The 18,188-nt window shown below is 48.5% G+C and overlaps 2 long non-coding RNA genes across 2 annotated transcripts in view; both read right to left on the minus strand.

Moving 5' to 3' along the window:
- LOC143837648 (uncharacterized) overlaps window positions 1-17,314 on the minus strand; it is a 26,375-nt gene extending 9,061 nt beyond the window's left edge. Inside the window, exons 1-2 of the long non-coding RNA XR_013231038.1 lie at window positions 16,938-17,314; window positions 12,278-12,853 (exon numbers count right to left, since the gene is read on the minus strand). This is a non-coding gene — a long non-coding RNA (uncharacterized LOC143837648). The remainder of the gene's footprint in view (window positions 1-12,277; window positions 12,854-16,937) is intronic.
- LOC143837647 (uncharacterized) lies at window positions 5,309-7,116 on the minus strand. The gene is made up of 2 exons (XR_013231037.1): window positions 6,799-7,116; window positions 5,309-5,514 (listed from the first exon to the last, which is right to left on the minus strand). It is a non-coding gene; the product is annotated as an uncharacterized LOC143837647 (long non-coding RNA).
- Window positions 17,315-18,188: the final 874 nt, after the last annotated feature.

Genomic DNA, 18,188 nt, shown 5'->3' on the forward strand with positions numbered 1-18,188 from the left:
ATCTACTCGGACCAGAAGAGCCTCTCCAGAATCTCAGGCCAAAGTCTTTCATTTCACTTGCCAGGGCAGGCAATGCTGGGGATTGAACCCAGGACCTTCTGGAGGCCTAGCAGATGCCCTACCACTCTAAGCAGTTTGCAAACGAGAAAGAAACAGAAAAGAAAGATGATGGTCCTGAAACTTGATTGCAAAATTGGACATCTGGGAGCAGAGTCATTTTAAACCCTGTATGAGCAGCTGTCCCAAGTCTGCCCCAACCCTTGAAAGGTGCATTGCCATTTCTTGAACAGGTGAATAATTTCTTTGCCGCAGGGTTAGTTTTAGAGCAACACTGCCGTCTGCTGGCAGGTGGAGATACAGCCGCACAGGGTGCTTCACTGCACCTCAGCACTGTAGATCCTACCATCCGTGCCGTGTAGAGCAGGGGTAGTCAACCTGTGGTCCTCCAGATGTTCATGGACTACAATTCCCATGAGCCCCTGCCCGCGTTTGCGTGCAGGGGCTCATGGGAATTGTAGCCCATGAACATCTGGAGGACCACAGGTTGACTACCCCTGGTGTAGAGGACTCTGGAGGGAGCGTGCGTGGCAACGAGACTTCAGTAGATATTCCAAAAGTGCTACAGGACAACAGGAAGGAGAAAAAAGCCCTAATTACAAACCATATAACTGGGATGAACATCTGGGATCCTACCAAATTACCTAGTGCAAGGGGCTCCTCCATCCTTGGAGCAGAGGAACTCCATTTCCAATTAAGCACTGCATTGTGGGTAAAACAGAAGTCGCTTAGCCATGGTGGAAGGCTGAGTGGGGCAGAAACAGGAACCTTCAGCCCTTTTTGAGCCATACTCTCACCAGGCTGGGTTGCTTTGCGTTGCTTTGCTGCCAGGTCCCGCCTGCTGCCACTCCCCGGGGTTCCGCCTCCTCTGCCTCATCCAGCCAAACTGGTCTCTTGGGGCAAACAGCTGTGTTAGCAAAGTTGCTGGATCTTCATTGGCCTGTGCGACGAGGAGCCCCATTCTTCCACCCTATATAAACTGCTTAGTAACGGCTTTTTTTGTTTGTGTGTGTGTGTGTGTGCGTGTGGGGCAAGCCCAAGGCCTCCCAAGCACATCCCCGGAGAAGCCGTTAGACTGGCTTTGTGGCTCGACTCGCACTCCCCATGGCGATTCTCTCCTTCGGCTCCCTGCGTCTTGCAAAACTGGGCAAGTCTGCTGCACCCAGCTGTTCCCTGTTAACCCTTTGGAGAGAGTCCTGTTCGCAGCCGAATAGGTCTGTTTACAGAGGCCAGGGACCAGAAAAGACCTTCTGCCTCCAGGGATGTGAGACTGGGTCAAGCCTGATATGCATATTTTGTATGTTAATTATATAGGCAATGAACATATTACGAATTGCTTCGATTAGTGTAGGATTGCCAGGTCCCCTCTGGCCACTGGCAGTGGATGGAGGGGTGGGGTAGACTTGTCAGACCAGTTTGGGAAACTCTTGGAGATTGGGGGATGGAGCCTGGGGAGGACAGGGCCCTCAGTGGGGTGCCAGGCCATAGAGTCCACTGTCTAAAGCACCCATTTTCTCCAGGGAACTGGTCTCCGTTGTCTGGAACTGAGCTGTAGTTCTGGGGTATCTCCAGGTCCCACCTGGAGAATGGCATCCCTGAGCAGTAACCATTTCATGCTGAGGAGATCAGAGGAAGGGGCCTCCTCTATCGGTTGAGATGGGTTGCTAACTCTGGAAAGCACAGTCTGGCAAGGGGGGGGGCAGACCAAGACCCACCCTCCCAGGGGTCTAGGGGCAGGGCCTGTATCCCCCAGGATAATGCTGGCGGGATCAGAGGGTGGGGCCAGCTGAAATTCACCTCAGGTGCAGAGCTCTCTTTAGTGGTCTGTTGACTACTGAGAAGATACCAGGAAGGAAAGCAAAGCAGAAAAGGCAGTCAAAGACAGTTGAAACTGCTTCTGAGTTGCCTAAACATGGGCTGGAAAATGCAAGTTAAAATTGGCTGCAAGCTGCCTGCTGCTGCAGAGATCTGCATAGCTGTAGTGAAGCCAGTCCCTTGCCCTTTAGGACACAGTAAACAGCTTTCAATGGGCCTGTGGGCTCCATCATAAAGGGGCAGAAAACTTGTTGGGCAACCTGTAACTTGGAGGCAATTGAGGAGTATTTCCACTTCCTTCAACACTCTCTGACAGGCTTAATGCAGCTGTGCGTCAATAGAGCAGTTTCAAACAGAGACTACAGCATGAAGTGGAGGAGTTAGATCGCGTTTTAAACAGTATCCGATTCTATCTCGGAGGGCCTGGGAGTGGTTTGCTCCCTGGAGAAAGTTCTTGCCTCTCTGCAGGTGTTGATGCTCTTTTCTAATTCTTTCCTAATTCAGGGCCAGTTCTGTCATCACGGGCTCTCTGACAGATTGTTTTATTGGTTTGACTGGGACACATCTGACTATTGTGCCACTGGGACTGTTCATTAGGAGATGAAATTGCACACGTGTCCGCCAGCAGAAGTGTCACCTAACTAAGAAGTGTCACCTAACTCTAGCAGATTCAAGTTTGTGTTCTGCTTGATGAGTCTCCGGGGAGGGGTGGGGTACATAAATGTAATTAATAAATAAAATAAAAACGTGGTGCCACAAGTATCTTTGCTGCAACGCATCTGCTCTTCTGTAATCTCCAGGGGTGGCTTGGCTTGTAAACTTATGAGAGCATTCCCGGTGGGCTGAAACCTTGGGGGTCTTCTAATGACCAGGAGCAACTGAAGGTAAGCAGTGCCATTGTGGCCATGCCACAGGTGGGGTGCTTGACTTTGGAGCCAATCCAGGCGGTGGTGAGGGGTGTATGGTCACCACTTCTGCTGGCCGGTCAGTGGTAAAACAGGGCCAGCCTAGGCCTACTCCACTGGTTTCTGATCCATTATATGTTCCCAGTCCACCTCTTGAAATCATACAGAAAGGAATGGAAAGGTCTTCTCTGGATAAAGATGTTCAAAAGCACTCCTGGCCTCCACTCCACAGCTACCTCAAAGGCTCTTTAGAAGGGCGGAGGTGTGGTGGGATTCACAGGGAAAGGAGAACAAGGGGTTAATTGGTGGCTTTGAAGTGACAATTACAGGGGAGAGACGAGGTGGAGCTGAACCCAGGGTGTTGCAAACAGGGTGAACAGGTTTGGGTTTATGCAGAGTGGCCTCCCACGGCATTACCTCAGACAGAGCTTTGGGATGGGGCAGCAAGATAGAAGGCTCCCATGAAAGCTGCAGCAAACTCCAAGAACCTGCAGGTGACATCATTGAGAAGGACAGCAACTGAGCCGCCCTTCCAATATGGGTGGGACTGTGTCTGGAGTTACCAGCCAATGAAGGAACCACTGGGTGATCCACAGTGCTTTCCAGGGAGGCACCGCTTGGCCAATCACAATCACCCGTGAAGGTCCCTGGCAAGATACCTTCAGGACATCCATTACACCATCTAGACAACCCAAATGACATCAGGAGGTCAACTAGCTGCCCTGCCTGGCCCTCTGGGTGTAAGCAAACTTCCAGTACTACGTCCGCCTAGTCTATGCCGGCCCCTTTCTTGGCAATCCTGGCTAAGTTAATTGGGACAGACAGGGGTGGCCAAACTGTGGCTCCATCTGGAAGGGGCTCATGGTAATTGTAGTCCATGGACATCTGGAAAGCCACAGTTTGACCATCCCTGGAATAAGAGATCCCAAACTTTGCAGTAATAACACCCCCCCCCCCAGATGAAGGAGGGTAACACAGAGCCCTTTCACATGTTACAAAGATCATGGGGTATATATCTGTGTGGGGGTGTATTTTTCCTCACATGGTGCCGCCATTTTGGGTTGCCATTTTGATTCATTGCATTCCTGCTGGGCAATTGCCTGCAGAATTTTACACGGAGAGCAATCCTACAAAGATCAATTCAGTATCCTACTCAGCTCTATTCAGTTGCACTCATGCCAAGGAAAGCGTTCTCGGGCATGTATAGATTAGCCTTTCTCAACTTTTTTACCATTGAGAAACCCCTGAAACATTCTTCAGGCCTCGAGAAACCCCAGAAGCAATCATGCAGAATATGGTTGGTAAGCAGAGCCATCCAGGGCCCCTCCCCTCCCCACCCCCACCAACCCCATCATTGGCCATTTTGGGAGGTTGGGGGGAGGGGGTTCGACATGACCATATATAGTAATATCAGCTGAGAAATGTTCAACATATTTAAAATATATATATTAAAATTGATTACCTCCCACCCATTTGGGAAACCTTTATAGAGTCATCAAGAAACCCCAGGGTTTCGCGAAACCCTGGTTGAGAAAGCCTGGTGTAGACAGTGTGCAAATCAAGATGGCCTCTGACAGTACAGGAGGAAAACATGTTTTTATCCAAAGCTGAGGCGGTATAGTCCTTCCCATAGAGATGCCAGTGCCCAGGTGGGACTTGGGAATCCCCCGGTTTTACAGCTCATCACTAGGTGACAGAGATCAGTTCTGCTGAAGAAAACGGATGCTTCAAAGGGGGGGGGGGTTCTAAAGTATTATACTCCACTGAGGTCTCTCCCCACCTCAAGTCCCACCCAGTCCTGGCTCCACCCCCAAAGTCTCCAGGTATTTCCCAACCCATGGCTAGCAACCCAGTTTACCCATAATTTGAATGGGAGATTGGCTGAGTATCTGGTGTAAACTGTTCTGAGATAGCAGGAGGAAAAATAACATCCCAAGCAAAGAAAGAAGCACAAAAGTCCCTCAGGTGGTCCACTTGGGCACTTATTCCTGACTCAGGGGTATCAGATCTCAAGCTGGGCCTACCAAAAATTGCAAGAGTTTGTGGAAAACATATCTTAGATATCTTTACAGTGCCTGCTAGCTACATACATAGCTGGAAGAAGAAGAAGAAGAAGAAGAAGAAGAAGAAGAAGAAGAAGAAGAAGAAGGAGAAGAAGAAGGAGAAGAAGAAGGAGAAGAAGAAGGAGAAGAAGAAGGAGAAGAAGAAGGAGAAGAAGAAGAAGAGTTGGTTCTTATATGCCGCTTTTCTCTACCTGGAGGCTCAAAGCTGCTTACAGTCATCTTCCCTTTCCTCTCCCCACAACAGACCCCGTGAGGTGGGTGAGGCTAAGAGAGCCCTGATATCACTGCTCGGTCAGAATAGTTTTATCAGTTTCATCCACACAACAGCCTTGCAGGGTAGATCAAGCCCAAAGTCACCCAGCTGGCTGCATGTGGGGGAGCGCAGAATTGAACCTGGCATGCCAGATTAGAAGTCCGGACTCCTAACCACTACACCAAGCTGGAGAAGGAAACACAACACGAGGCAAGTGAAAACGAAGCACCAGAACTTTTGCAGTATCACAGCAGATTCTGGGTATAATCATGGTGGGTGACAGAGCTGGGTTTGTGTGCGAGTCCAAACTGCGGTACTCCTTCTTGGCTACTTCTGAAGAAGAGCCCTGCGGGATCATGTCAGCGGTCCATCTGATCCAGCATCCTGTTTCACATGGTGGCCATCTCGTTATGCTGCAGGCCTAACAAACAGAGCAAGCAATGAATAAAATCACTTCAATTGTTGTGGGCTGTATAATTGCATGTCTGACTGAGGCAGCCCTATTGTGATGGTTTTGGGCCATAGTGTGGAAGCCACTTTGGATCCCCACTGGGTAGAAAGGTAGGATATAAATCAAGGAAATAAATAAATATTGGAGACTTAGAATGGGATGAAGAAGAAGAGTTGGTTCTTTTCTCTACCCAAAGGAGGCTCAAAGCGGCTTATAGTCACCTTCCCTTTCCTCTCCCTGTGGGGTAGGGTGAGGCTGAGAGAGCCCTGATATCACTGCTTGGTCAGAACAGTTTTATCAGCGCCGTGGCAAGCCCAAGGTCACCCAGCTGGCTGTATGTGGGGGAGTGAGGAATCAAACCCTGCATGCCAGATTAGAAGTCTGCACTCCTAACCACTACACCAAACTGGATGTAGAATGGTGACTACAGGGGCTTACACTGATTTACTTCCATTATATCCTACCTTTCTCCCTGATGGAACCCTAAACCAGCTGATTTATTCTCACAACAGCTCTGTGCTATGCGATTCCATGGCAGATTCGAACCTGGTCTTCATGATCCTAGCCCAGTGGTCCTCAACTTGGGGGTCGGGACCCCTTTGGAGGTTGCACAACCCTTTCACAGCGGTCGCAGCAGGGCAAGCAGCTTGGCCTTGAATAAATCTTTGTTGGTCTTAAAGGTGCCCCTTTAATTTTTGTTCTTCCAAATCATTAGTTTTCGTGACGCAGTTTGTACCCTGCCCTTCTCTCCAAAGGGATCCCAAAGTGGCTGACATTGCTCCTCTTCCATTTCATCCACACAACAGCCTTGCAGGGTAGATCAAGAAAGAGCGTTCGTCTGTCTGGAGCAGCAGAAAAGAGCGAGATCGCCATGGTGGGACAAGAGGCAGAACTGAACTGAGAAACCCCGGGGGGAAAAACAATTTATATACAATCATGAACAATGGATCTTCACGCCATTGGTCAGTTTCAGTTTAATTTCTGTGAAAGAACCCTTGCCTAATTTCATGGTTGGGGGTCACCACAACATGAGGAACTGTATTAAAGGCAGCATTAGGAAGATTAGGAAGATTGAGAGCCACTGTCCTAGCTTGACACCTTGACATTATGCTGTTTCTACCATGGAAAGGACATGGAAAGAGTCTCTGCCCCACCCTCCCCCAGCACTTGGGACAGTTTAATTTGGAGTTTTCCATCCCACAGTTGAATTTGGTGTTTTCCATCCACACATTTCCCACAGGGAACCCACCCTACCTTTTTTTTCAGGATCCTGCTGATACTCACTACAGGACTCCCCTGGTAGACATGTGGAGGGGTCAAAAAGGTGCTGAAGCTCCCTCACCGGAGGCTGCCTCAGCTTTCAAGGCCCAGCCTCTTGACCAGACCACCCAAGCACTTCAGTAGCAGGAAGAGGGCAGGCTTTTTCTAGACAGCAGCGGTGCAGTTGCCAAGACAACTGGCCCTCTGGAATCCCAGAGCTGTTTCTTCTTGTGTTGTTCGCCTACAAACAGTCCTTACTCATAACTCTTTTCAGACTCACCACAGTCCTCTGTAGGAGCGCAAGGCTGCACTCATGGCTTGATGAGGGAACAAGAAAGGAACAGAGCTTTTGAGCCTAATGCGCATGGGCGGGAGGCTTAAGCAGCCAGAAATCCCTTCAGATTTCTAGCCATGAATGTATGAAAACTGCTTTACTCCCAAGGCCTCCCATGTAACCCAACTCCTAGTGCTGGTTCTTGCTCCTAAAGCACTAGTATCAAAGGAGGGGTTACGAAGGACAGGGCCTTTCCTGTGGGGATTATGTGGCGCCTGGTCCCTGGCACTAAGGACAACCTTTGCTGTGACCCTAGCGGAAGGTGTGAGTGTGGAGAGAGGACATGTTCGGATTTTAAGGATGGCCTCCTTTATAAAGGTTTGAGAGCCCATCTGACTGCTTCTAGTGGTTTGGAAAGTGAATGAAATGTTAAGTGTTTTTACTGCTCCTTTGACAGCCAGTTTGGTGGGGTGGTTAAGAATGGATACCTCCAATCTGGAGAACCATGTCTGATTCCCCACGCCTCCACAGCTGGGTGACCTTGGGCCCGTTCTCTCAGAGCTCTCTCAGAGCCCCACCTCCCTCACAGGGTGTCTGTTGTGGGGAGAGGAAGGGTAGGCAATTGTAAGCGGCTTTGAGACTCCTTTGGGTAGTGAAAAGCGAGGTACAAAAATCTGTTTCTCTTCTTCTTTGTTCTGAAAGGGGGCGAAACAGATTCGGGGAGGAGAGGTCCATCTTTCCTGATGCTGACCCTTAGCATTGGTATTCAGAAGTTGTTTGCCTCTGGATATGGAGTGTCCCTTTACTTCTCATTGCCAGTTCCCATTGATGGACCTCTCCTCTGCTGACCTCTGGGCTCTGTCTGTGACCCTTTTGGTGCACCTGGTTATCTATTGTGTGAAATAAGGTGCTGTGGACAAAATGCAGCAGATGACTTACATTCTGAAGTTTTATGATTGGTTGGTTGTTATTTATGTGCTATCGTTGCTGGTTTTATTAAATGTTTATGGGGTATGTTTGGAAACTGTGATGACAACATCATTCAGGCTGGCTTGATATTATATTTAGGCTGTAATTTTTTAGCCACTTGTTAATCTGTTTTATTTCTCCTGGCTGTTAAGTACCTTGCTCTGCTGGTGAACATGGCATAGAAATACATGTTAATTAAAGAACAAATTAATTTGCATTGTCTAGTCTGACCAGCAACAGTTCTCTGATAGAGATCTTTCCCAGCCCTGTTACCCAAGATTCGTTTAAATTCAAATAGTAATAATCATTAAAGAAACAGGAGGACTCATTCCAGTTGCACAAGAGAAGGCATTTGAAACAATTAGCAAGAAAGCCAAGATTCAGAAGACCAGTGATGACAGCAAATGTCGACTTTGCAAGACAAAGGATGAAGCAGTCGATCACACGGTCAGTGCCTGCAGTAAAATTGCTCAAACTGACTAAAAGGAATGTCACAATAGAGTTGCAGCTATGGGATCACAGAGCAGACAAAGTCACGGTGCAGGCACCGAGTCATGTCTGATCCTTGGGGTGACGCCCTCTAGCGTTTTCATGGCAGACTCAATACGGGATGGTTTGCCAGTGCCTTCCCCAGTCATTACCGTTCACCCCCCAGCAAGCTGGGTACTCATTTTACCGACCTCGGAAGGATGGAAGGCTGAGCCAACCTTGAGCCGGCTGCTGGGATCGAACTCCCAGCCTCATGGGCAGAGCTTCAGACTGCATGTCTGCTGCCTTACCACTCTGCACCACAAGAGGCAATTACAAAGAAATAAATGCCTGGAGTACAATTGTAGGGAAAAAAATTAAAAATAGGGTTTGGATCACTGACACTTGCAATCCTGGGAGACATCAGAAGAGAAAAGAATGCACAGGAAAAGATTACAGAATACCACAACCAACCAATAGAGTTAAAGTGTCTCTCAGAGAAAAAAGTTACCATTGTGACAGTTATCACTGGATCCCTTGGAGCAATGCCTAGTATTAGGAATGCAACATCTGTAGTGTGCATGATTCAAGAGGATATGAAGAACATAGAGTTAACATATTTAGATCAGGAACTTTCTGACATTTTTCAAATCTCCTCCTGTGGCCTGATTTGTTAAACTTGAGACTTCCTGCTTCTTTGAGATCATTTTCTTCCAGCTTGCTTCCAGAACAGAACAAAACAGAACAAAATGAATGAATGTAGAATAACAGTTAGACAGTTAGCTAGGTCTCTCTTCTCTTTCTATATTAAATTTGTTTCTCTTCTTAATAAAACTATTTTATTCTTCTAAGCATCCTGGTGCTCAGCCCCCTTTTTATATTTAAACTCTGCCAAACCTAGAAGTCTCAAAAACCTGGACATTCTGGGCACTGAGCAAATAACACCAGCTCAGCTTCCATAAGACAGTGTTGCTTGAAATAGCAATAATCCTCCAACGATATATCTGCAGTTTCCTAGAACTTGGCAAGATCTCGAATGGCAGAACACCATCTACCAGTCAAATAGCTGACTGTGACAATCAATAGTGGTGATGATGATGATGAAGAAGAATAGGGATCCTGGGCCACATTCCTAAATTCTACAACCATAGAGCTGATCTTTTATGAGACAATTCATAATCCAACTCAGTCCAACTCTTATCACAAAGCTGTGCCCCTCTGTATGACCCAATTCATGGCCTCCATTGTCACACTGATGTGGTTGAGCAGGCAGGAATGTACTTGTCGGAAGCATTGCTACTTCCAGCTGTTTTGCTGGCTTGGGCACATTAGCAATCATTGCATCAAGGGCCTTATAAATCTCATCCAGGTATTGTCGACTGTTACGTATGCATAAGGATGAAGGGGCAGGCATGCGGTGGTTCTGGAAGATGCCTGACATGGAACGCTTTGGAAACAACAGGCATGTCTCCAGCACAAACATGCCTTTCCTCCTGGGGCTCCACCTCATTAAATAGGCACCACTCCCCACATACGCATCAAGGGAATGACATAGGATGAATGGAGGATGACAGGGCCCCATCCTGATCTGTATCGTATGAGCCTCACCCTAACTGGCCTCCGTCACCAGTGCCCACATCAGGCGGAATGATTGTTTGAACCAGGCTGTGCCTCAACCACATCTAAAACGCCTGCTGTCAGGACTCCAGTGGGACTCACATTCTGGAAGTAGGGAGTAAGATACTGGGGGAGGGAGGCTGCGGGACAGAGGATGGCAGGAGTGGGAGGGGAGAACCAGGCCCATCATCTCCAGCTCCTTGGAAGACTGGTGGGAGGAAAATGAATCAAAGTTATGTATTTTTATTTATTTATAATTGGATTTCTATACTACCCGCCCTCTGGCTCAGGGTGGCCCATGGCTTAGCTTTGCCCATAGTGGAAGGCAGGTTTTGAAATTCTGAGAGGTGGAAATGTCCAGCTTGCATTCAGACATGCCCAATGAGCAAACTTATGCAAAGTCCAGGGCCCTGACAGGGCGTGGGGATCTCATCTTGCTCAGCTCAGCATTTGTTCCTGCTCCTTGCAGAGAGCCTTTGATGCCTTCTAGCACACCCACGGCCACGCCTGCCTTGCAGAGCGCTCCTTCCAAGCAATGTGCTGAGAGGCGCCTGGAATGCAGGAGAGCCCTTCCCATGAGACCATCTCAGCCCGCTCCCAGAAGGCTAGCAGGAGAGCCACCTGAACAGATGCAAGTCTATAGCAGACCTTGTTGCCACTCTTGGTGGGTGTGTGGAAGAGCCAAGCCCTCAGCCAGACACACCTCTACGGCAGGCAGAGCTGGCAAATTTATTTATTATTATTAATTTATTATTATTTAGATTTATATCCCGCTGCTTCCAGCAAGCCATCTCACGGCGGATTACAGATAAAATCCCACATAAAACATCTACAAAAACCCCATTAAAAATACCCCCCAGCTGTAACAACTCCAAAGCCCCATAGCCCCTGAGGCTGCCTTCCAGTGTGCAGGGGGATCCCCAGAGTGCTGGCTATCCACCAACAGTGATGAACATCTAGGAGATATCCTCTCTTCTTCTTCTACTTCGGGGGGTGGGGGGGAGCTCAGATTTTCCATGGCCAAATCTCAACTATAGACCTGGTGGAAGAGCTGCATTTTACAGGCCCTGCAGAACACTGGAAGCCCCCGCAGAGCCCACAGCTCTTCTGGAAGCTCATTCCACCAGGTGGGGGCCAGGATCAAAAAAGCCCTGGCCCTGGTTGAGGCCACGTGAACTTCACAAGGGCCAGGAATCAACAAGTTACTGCCTGCAGAACGCAGGGGCCATAGGGTGATAGGCAGTCCTTCAAATATGTGGGTCCCAGACCTCAAAGGGACTTCAATGTCAAAACCTTGAACCCGATCCGGGCCACAACTGGTAACCAGTGCAGCTGCCTCAGTACCAGCTGGATATGGCCCCTCCAAGGTGCTTCAAGTAAGGACTCTAGTAGCCACATTTTGCACGTATTTGAATGCCACAGGTTTGCTAAGGGGGAAAGTAGCCTATCCTGCTCCTGTCTCTTTAATAGAGATTCATGTGCATAAACTGCAGAGAATAATAGAGTTGGAAGGTACCTCCAGGTTCATCTAGTCCAACCCTCTGCAAAATGCAAGAAATTCACAACTATGCACTGAACCTCAACCTGATCCCCTGATTATTATTCTGCCACTTAAATACACAGCTGGCATCCTGAATGGCTCAGTCACACTCTTCCTGCTCGTCTGTCTTCTGTCACAGGGGCGCTGACTGGCATCCCTAACTGAAAGCAGTGGCACATCCAACTGAGAGGCAGCAGTAGCTGTTTACGTTTAAATTATTATTGGCCTATGCATTTAGCAGCAGTTCAGTTCCTGAAATTTTCAGTTGCAGGATCTCAGGCAGCAAGTGCTGGGAAAGATCTTTCACAGTCTGAGATCCTAGAGATCTACTGCCAAGCAGAATATGCAAGAAGCTAGATCAACGATCTCCAATGTGGTGCTCATATATAGGGCCTTGGCACCCCTACATATTTTTCCTAGATCCCACTGCCTTCCCCCCCCCCCCCGAAGCTTCTGTTCCCCCAAATCAAAGAACCAAGACTAGATTTTAGGATGGACCTTCTTTTAGCCCACAGGAAGGAGAAGGGGAGAGGGAAATGGTAACTACAGCACTGTTATTAAAAAAAAAAAACAGGAAAAAGGCAGTGAGGGAGCATCTGCAATACCTGCTGGTGGGAAGATGTCCAGTAGAAGACAGGTAACACCAGCCCACTCGCCCACCTGATCTTCTTGCAGCTGCCTGGGCCTCCCTTCCACCTCTTGGCATACCCTCGCCCTGTTTTGCTGGCTTAGATGAGTTTGTAGCCCTAGGAAGCATGACTAGCTTCTGCTACAATTATCGGTCAAGTTGAAACTAGTGAGAAGTCCCGGCACAGCTGAGATTGCTGAGCCACACCCAATTTTGGGGAGAGATTAAATGGGAAGGGGGCCAGTTTAGGAATGGCTCAGTTTCCCCATTCCCAGAGGAACACAGAAAAGGGTGTGTGGTTGAATATTCCAAATTCTTTGATGTAGGCTTCTTTCTGACTGGAGAGGTTACAGTTTTTGCTTGGAATTGCATTACTTTCTGGCCCACCCTTTTGCATTATGCATCTTCAAGTCTATCGGAACAGGGTGCATTCATAAGGTTGCCACCTCCTTTCCTGGCTTCTGCTTCTGACAGCTTGCATGGCTGGAAGGCATCCATCAAGTGTAGCTTTTCTTCCCTTTACTCATTGCACTTTGTAGAATTTCTTCCTGTCCTGGAGGCCAACAGAGGTGTTAAAACTGTTGAGTTGAAGAAATCTCGGTTGATGAATCATAGATGCTCAATTCATTAACCACATCTAGAAAAATCAAAATCCATTTCCGCACTTGAGACTCGCCTTTCAATACTTGCATTCGTCCCTAGCGGCTTCTCCCCAGTGGGTATCCAGAGGAATTCTGCCCCTGCACATGAAGGCTCAATTGCTAACAGAGATATTCTGCTTTTGCACAAGGATGTTTCATTGCTAATGATTATGGATAAGAAAAGACCACTCACATCACACAATCCCAACAACTGTCAGCCGAAAATGAGATTGGGGTGCATCCTCAGCTTACTCGATAGAAAGAAAATGGGGGTTGGGGTGACAGATTTTTATCAGCTTATAAAAGCACCCAACGGCAAGTGGGAGGATGTTGACTAGCTTCAAATATATTCTGTACATTTGGTTTATTGTGTTTTATTCCCCTGTTTGAGTGTACTGCCAAGCAATCTGTACACCACCCGTGGCGCCGCGGGCGCCATCTGTACACCGCCCGTGGCGCCGCGGGCGCCACGGACTAAATAAAACAGTAAGGGGTTCTGGGGCGGGATGTGTCCGGGATGAGGAAGGGTCCGGATTGGACCCTTCCTCATGACAGACAACCGGAGGGACCAAACGGCAGGCGCGAAGCGCCTGCCGATTGGTCCCTCCGATTCCCAGCCCCAGCAACTGCGAGCCGCGCTCAGCGCGGCTCGCAGTTGCTCCCGGCCTGACGTGGTGAGAGGCGCGAAGCGTCTCTCACCGCGTCAGGCCGGCCCCAAGGAAGCCCCCGCCGCAAACACAACACAAGACTCCAGCCGCCGAGAAGCTGCAGAAAAAAAAGAAACACCCCCGGAGGAGCCTTTCGCCGCTAGCGCGACGAGAGGCAGCAGAAAAAAAAACCCCTGTAGGAGCTCCAAGCCGCCGCGCCGACGAGAGGCAGCAGAAAAAAAAAAACCCTGTAGGAGCCTTTCGCAGCTCCACGCAGCAGAAAAAAAAACCCTGTAGGAGCCTTTCGCAGCTCCACGCAGCAGAAAAAAAAACCCTGTAGGAGCCTTTCGCAGATCCAAGCAGCAGAAAACAAAACCCTGAAGGAGCCTTTCCCAGCTCCAAGCAGCAGAAAAAAAAACCCCTGTAGGAGCCTTTCCCAGCTCCAAGCTCCAAGCCCACGAGAGCTAGCAGAAAAAAAAAACCCTGCAGGAGCCTTTCACAGCTCCAAGCAGCAGAAAAAAAAACCCTGTAGGAGCCTTTCGCAGATCCAAGCAGCAGAAAAAAAAAACCCTGTAGGAGCCTTTCACAGATCCAAGCAGCAGAAAACAAAACCCTGAAGGAGCCTTTCCCAGCTCCAAGCAGCAGGAAAAAAAACCCCTGTAGGAGCTCCAAGCCCACGAGAGCTAGCAGAAAAAAAAAACCCTGCAGGAGCCTTTCACAGCTCCAAGCAGCAGAAAAAAAAACCCTGTAGGAGCCTTTCGCAGATCCAAGCAGCAGAAAACAAAACCCTGAAGGAGCCTTTCCCAGCTCCAAGCAGCAGGAAAAAAAACCCCTGTAGGAGCTCCAAGCCCACGAGAGCTAGCAGAAAAAAAAAACCCTGCAGGAGCCTTTCACAGCTCCAAGCAGCAGAAAACAAAACCCTGAAGGAGCCTTTCCCAGCTCCAAGCAGCAGGAAAAAAAACCCCTGTAGGAGCTCCAAGCCGGCACGCCCACGAGAGCTAGCAGAAAAAAAAAACCCTGCAGCAGCCTTTCACAGCTCCAAGCAGCAGAAAAAAAAACCCCTGTAGGAGCTCCAAGCCAGCACGCCCACGAGAGCTAGCAGAAAAAAAAAACCCTGCAGGAGCCTTTCCCAGCTCCAAGCAGCAGAAAAAAAAACCCTGTAGGAGCCTTTCGCAGATCCAAGCAGCAGAAAACAAAACCCTGAAGGAGCCTTTCCCAGCTCCAAGCAGCAGGAAAAAAAACCCCTGTAGGAGCTCCAAGCCGGCACGCCCACGAGAGCTAGCAGAAAAAAAAAACCCTGCAGGAGCCTTTCACAGCTCCAAGCAGCAGAAAAAAAAACCCTGTAGGAGCCTTTCGCAGATCCAAGCAGCAGAAAACAAAACCCTGAAGGAGCCTTTCCCAGCTCCAAGCAGCAGGAAAAAAAACCCCTGTAGGAGCTCCAAGCCGGCACGCCCACGAGAGCTAGCAGAAAAAAAAAACCCTGCAGGAGCCTTTCACAGCTCCAAGCAGCAGAAAAAAAAACCCTGTAGGAGCCTTTCGCAGATCCAAGCAGCAGAAAACAAAACCCTGTAGGAGCCTTTCCCAGCTCCAAGCAGCAGAAAAAAAAAAAACCCTGTAGGAGCCTTTCACAGCTCCACGCAGCAGAAAAAAAAAGCACCTCCTGGTATCCCCTGGGTCCTAGCGCCCATTGCATTCCTGGTTGCAATGGGCTTTCTTGCTAGTTACTGAATAAAAGAATTAACAGCAACCTGCCATATAGAACTTAGCGCGATAAAGACAGGAAGTAGGGAAATGCTCCTGCTCCTCTAATTCTTCATCCCAGGTGGCTGCCAAGGGCAGTTGCTGCCTTTGGATTATTTGAAAAACTTTGCTTCTGTTTGAGAGCAAATGTGGAGCAAATCTATGTCGGGCTTCTCAATAAAGGTTTTGTGACACCCTGGGGATTCTTGGCAGCCCCGGGTTTCACCAACTGGGTGGGAGTTAATTAATTTATACTCACACACACACATATTTTTTACAGAATTCAGGTAATCTGACCATATATGGTTATGTCAACCTACCTACCCCTCCCAAAATGACCAATCATGGGTCTGGAGGGGGTGGAAGGGAGAGGGGCCCAGGTCATAAAAAATGACTTCCGGAGGCAGCGTGGCAGGGGACGCATGGTCTGTTAACATCACTTCCAGTTAACATCACTTCCAAGAATGTTTCAGGGGGTTCTCATCAGTAAAAAGGGTGAGAAAGACTGCTGCATGTGGAAGCCACCCGCTTAAGCAAAGAGAGGGGAACTAACTGTCATGGTGACTTAAATGCCTTTGCAAGTAACTGGAATTATTGTTGAACCACAGTTTTCCTTGGAAGAAGGGAAAGAAGATAACAGAGGCCACACAACAAAAAGAACATTTTTTAAAATATTACCGACAAAGTGTGATGACTAAATGCTCAGTGTCTTCCAGATCTTTTCCACGAGGTATAGTGGTTAAGAGTAGCAGCTTCTTATCTGGCAAGCCAGGTTTGATTCCCTGCTCTGCCACATGCAGCCAGCTGGGTGACCATGGGCTCCTCACAGCCCTGATAGTGCTGTTCTGTCCGAGCAGTAATATCAAGGCTCTCTCAGCCTCACCTCCCTAACCAGATGTCTGTTGTGGGGAGAAGAAGGGAAGACTATTGTAATCTGCTTTGAGATTCCTTTGGTTATTGAAAAGCAGGGTATAAAAACCAACTCTTCTTTCTGCTGCTTGTGGTCTACTACCGAGGTCTACTGAAAGAAAGCTGCCTGGTACCAAGTCAACATGATTGTCCCATCTGGTTCTATCGTTGTCTATTCTGACTAATGGAATTTCTCCAAGGATCTTTAGCCAATAACAGTCTTCTCCAACACCAGATCACTGAGATCTTTAACTGGGGCAACCAGAGACTTATGGAGACATAAAAAACCACCTTATACTGTCTCAGTCCATTGCTCCAACAAGGTCAGTATAGTCACCTCCAGTGGTTCTCAACCTTCTTAATGCCGTGACCCTTTAATACCTTCATGTTGTGGTGACCCCCAATCATATAATTATGCAAGTGTTCTTTCACATAAATTAAAATGAAACTGACCAATGGCATGAAGATCCATTGTTCATGATTGTATATAAATTGATTTTCCCCTGGGGTTTCTCAGTTCAGTTCTGCCTCTTGTCCCACCATGCCGGTCTTGCTGTTTTCCGCTGCTCCAGACAGATGAATGCTCTATCTTGATCTAGCCCGCAAGGCTGTTGTGTGGATAGTGCCCCCACCGGCCAAGCTGCTTGCACTGCTGCAACCCCCATGTACACAGAAGGCCAGGAAGAAAACAGACACTCACCAAAAGAGGAGGTTGGGAAATCAGAGCACTGATCCCTTCTTTGTGAGCTGCTTGAGTGGTTCTCAGCCTGTGATCTGCAGCTGGAAGATGCTAAATAACAAGGGCCTACCTCATTCCGTTGTGGTGGTCATGATGACATACGGAAGAGCAGTTACTCTCCCCCCTAGAGCTTTCTGGTTCGTATTTAAATGACTGAGTTGGCTGGTGCCTTTTCTCAGGTCAAGGCTCTTAAGGCAGCTCCTTGAGACCCGTGCAAATATTTGCTATCTCTTCAAAGATCAGTTTTCATTCATGTTACCTGTGAAAGGCATCAACACCCCCCAGAAACTACCCATGATGTCCCTGGCTCTATTGACGCTCTATTGATATGAAATTAAAAAGCACCTTTGCTCGTGTACTTGAGTGAGTAGCTCTACCCTCATGAAGACACTTTCTCTGCTTGCCTTCCCTGGGCAATTAACCTTGTTTGCTAAGTGTGTCTGCATCTCTAACAGCCTCCAGCTGTGGTGATGGAATCAGCTGCTCCAACAGCCAGCTTCTTCTGAATGAGCTTCTACTAGAAGCACCTGCCAGTTGCTAGGCTTGTTCTGGTGCCAGAAATTCAGGGCCACCCTTGGGCAGTGGACAGCAAGGACTACAAAGGGCAGCCTGGGCTGGACAGCACTAGGCAGGCCCCAATTTATTTCCCGTGGAGTTGCACAGGAGAATCCTTTAAGAGAAATCTAGGGTCATGATGAAGGGCTGAATTTTTTGTACCCGCTTTTTACTACCCGGAGGAGTCTCAAAGTGGTTTACAATCCTCCACCCTTCCTCTCCCCACAATAGACACCCGGTGAGATAGGCTGAGAGAGTTCTGAGAGAACTGTCTGGCCCAAGGTCACCCAACAGGCCTCATGTATCTCAAAGTGGCTTTCAATCCCCATCTCTTCCTCTTCCCACAACAGACACCCTGTGAGATAATTGATGATGGGAAAGCTCTGAGGGAACTGTGACTAGCCCAAGGTCACCCTGCTGGCTGCATTTGGAGGAGTGGGGAACCCAGATTACAGTCCAATGCTCTTATCTACTATACCAAGTCGGCTCTCAATGGTGTAGCAGTTGCTGTTGGGTCCAAATCTGCACTCAGCCATTAAGTTCATTGATGGGGGGGGGGAAGAGACCTAGGGCCATCTTTCATTAGTGTGCTGGCCCAGTCACTGTCTCTTAACCTCCCTCACAGGGCTGTTGTGATACAACATCTATCAGCAGAGG

This window comes from Paroedura picta, chromosome 5, assembly GCF_049243985.1.
Source record: "Paroedura picta isolate Pp20150507F chromosome 5, Ppicta_v3.0, whole genome shotgun sequence".
NCBI classification, from domain to species: Eukaryota; Metazoa; Chordata; class Lepidosauria; order Squamata; family Gekkonidae; genus Paroedura; species Paroedura picta.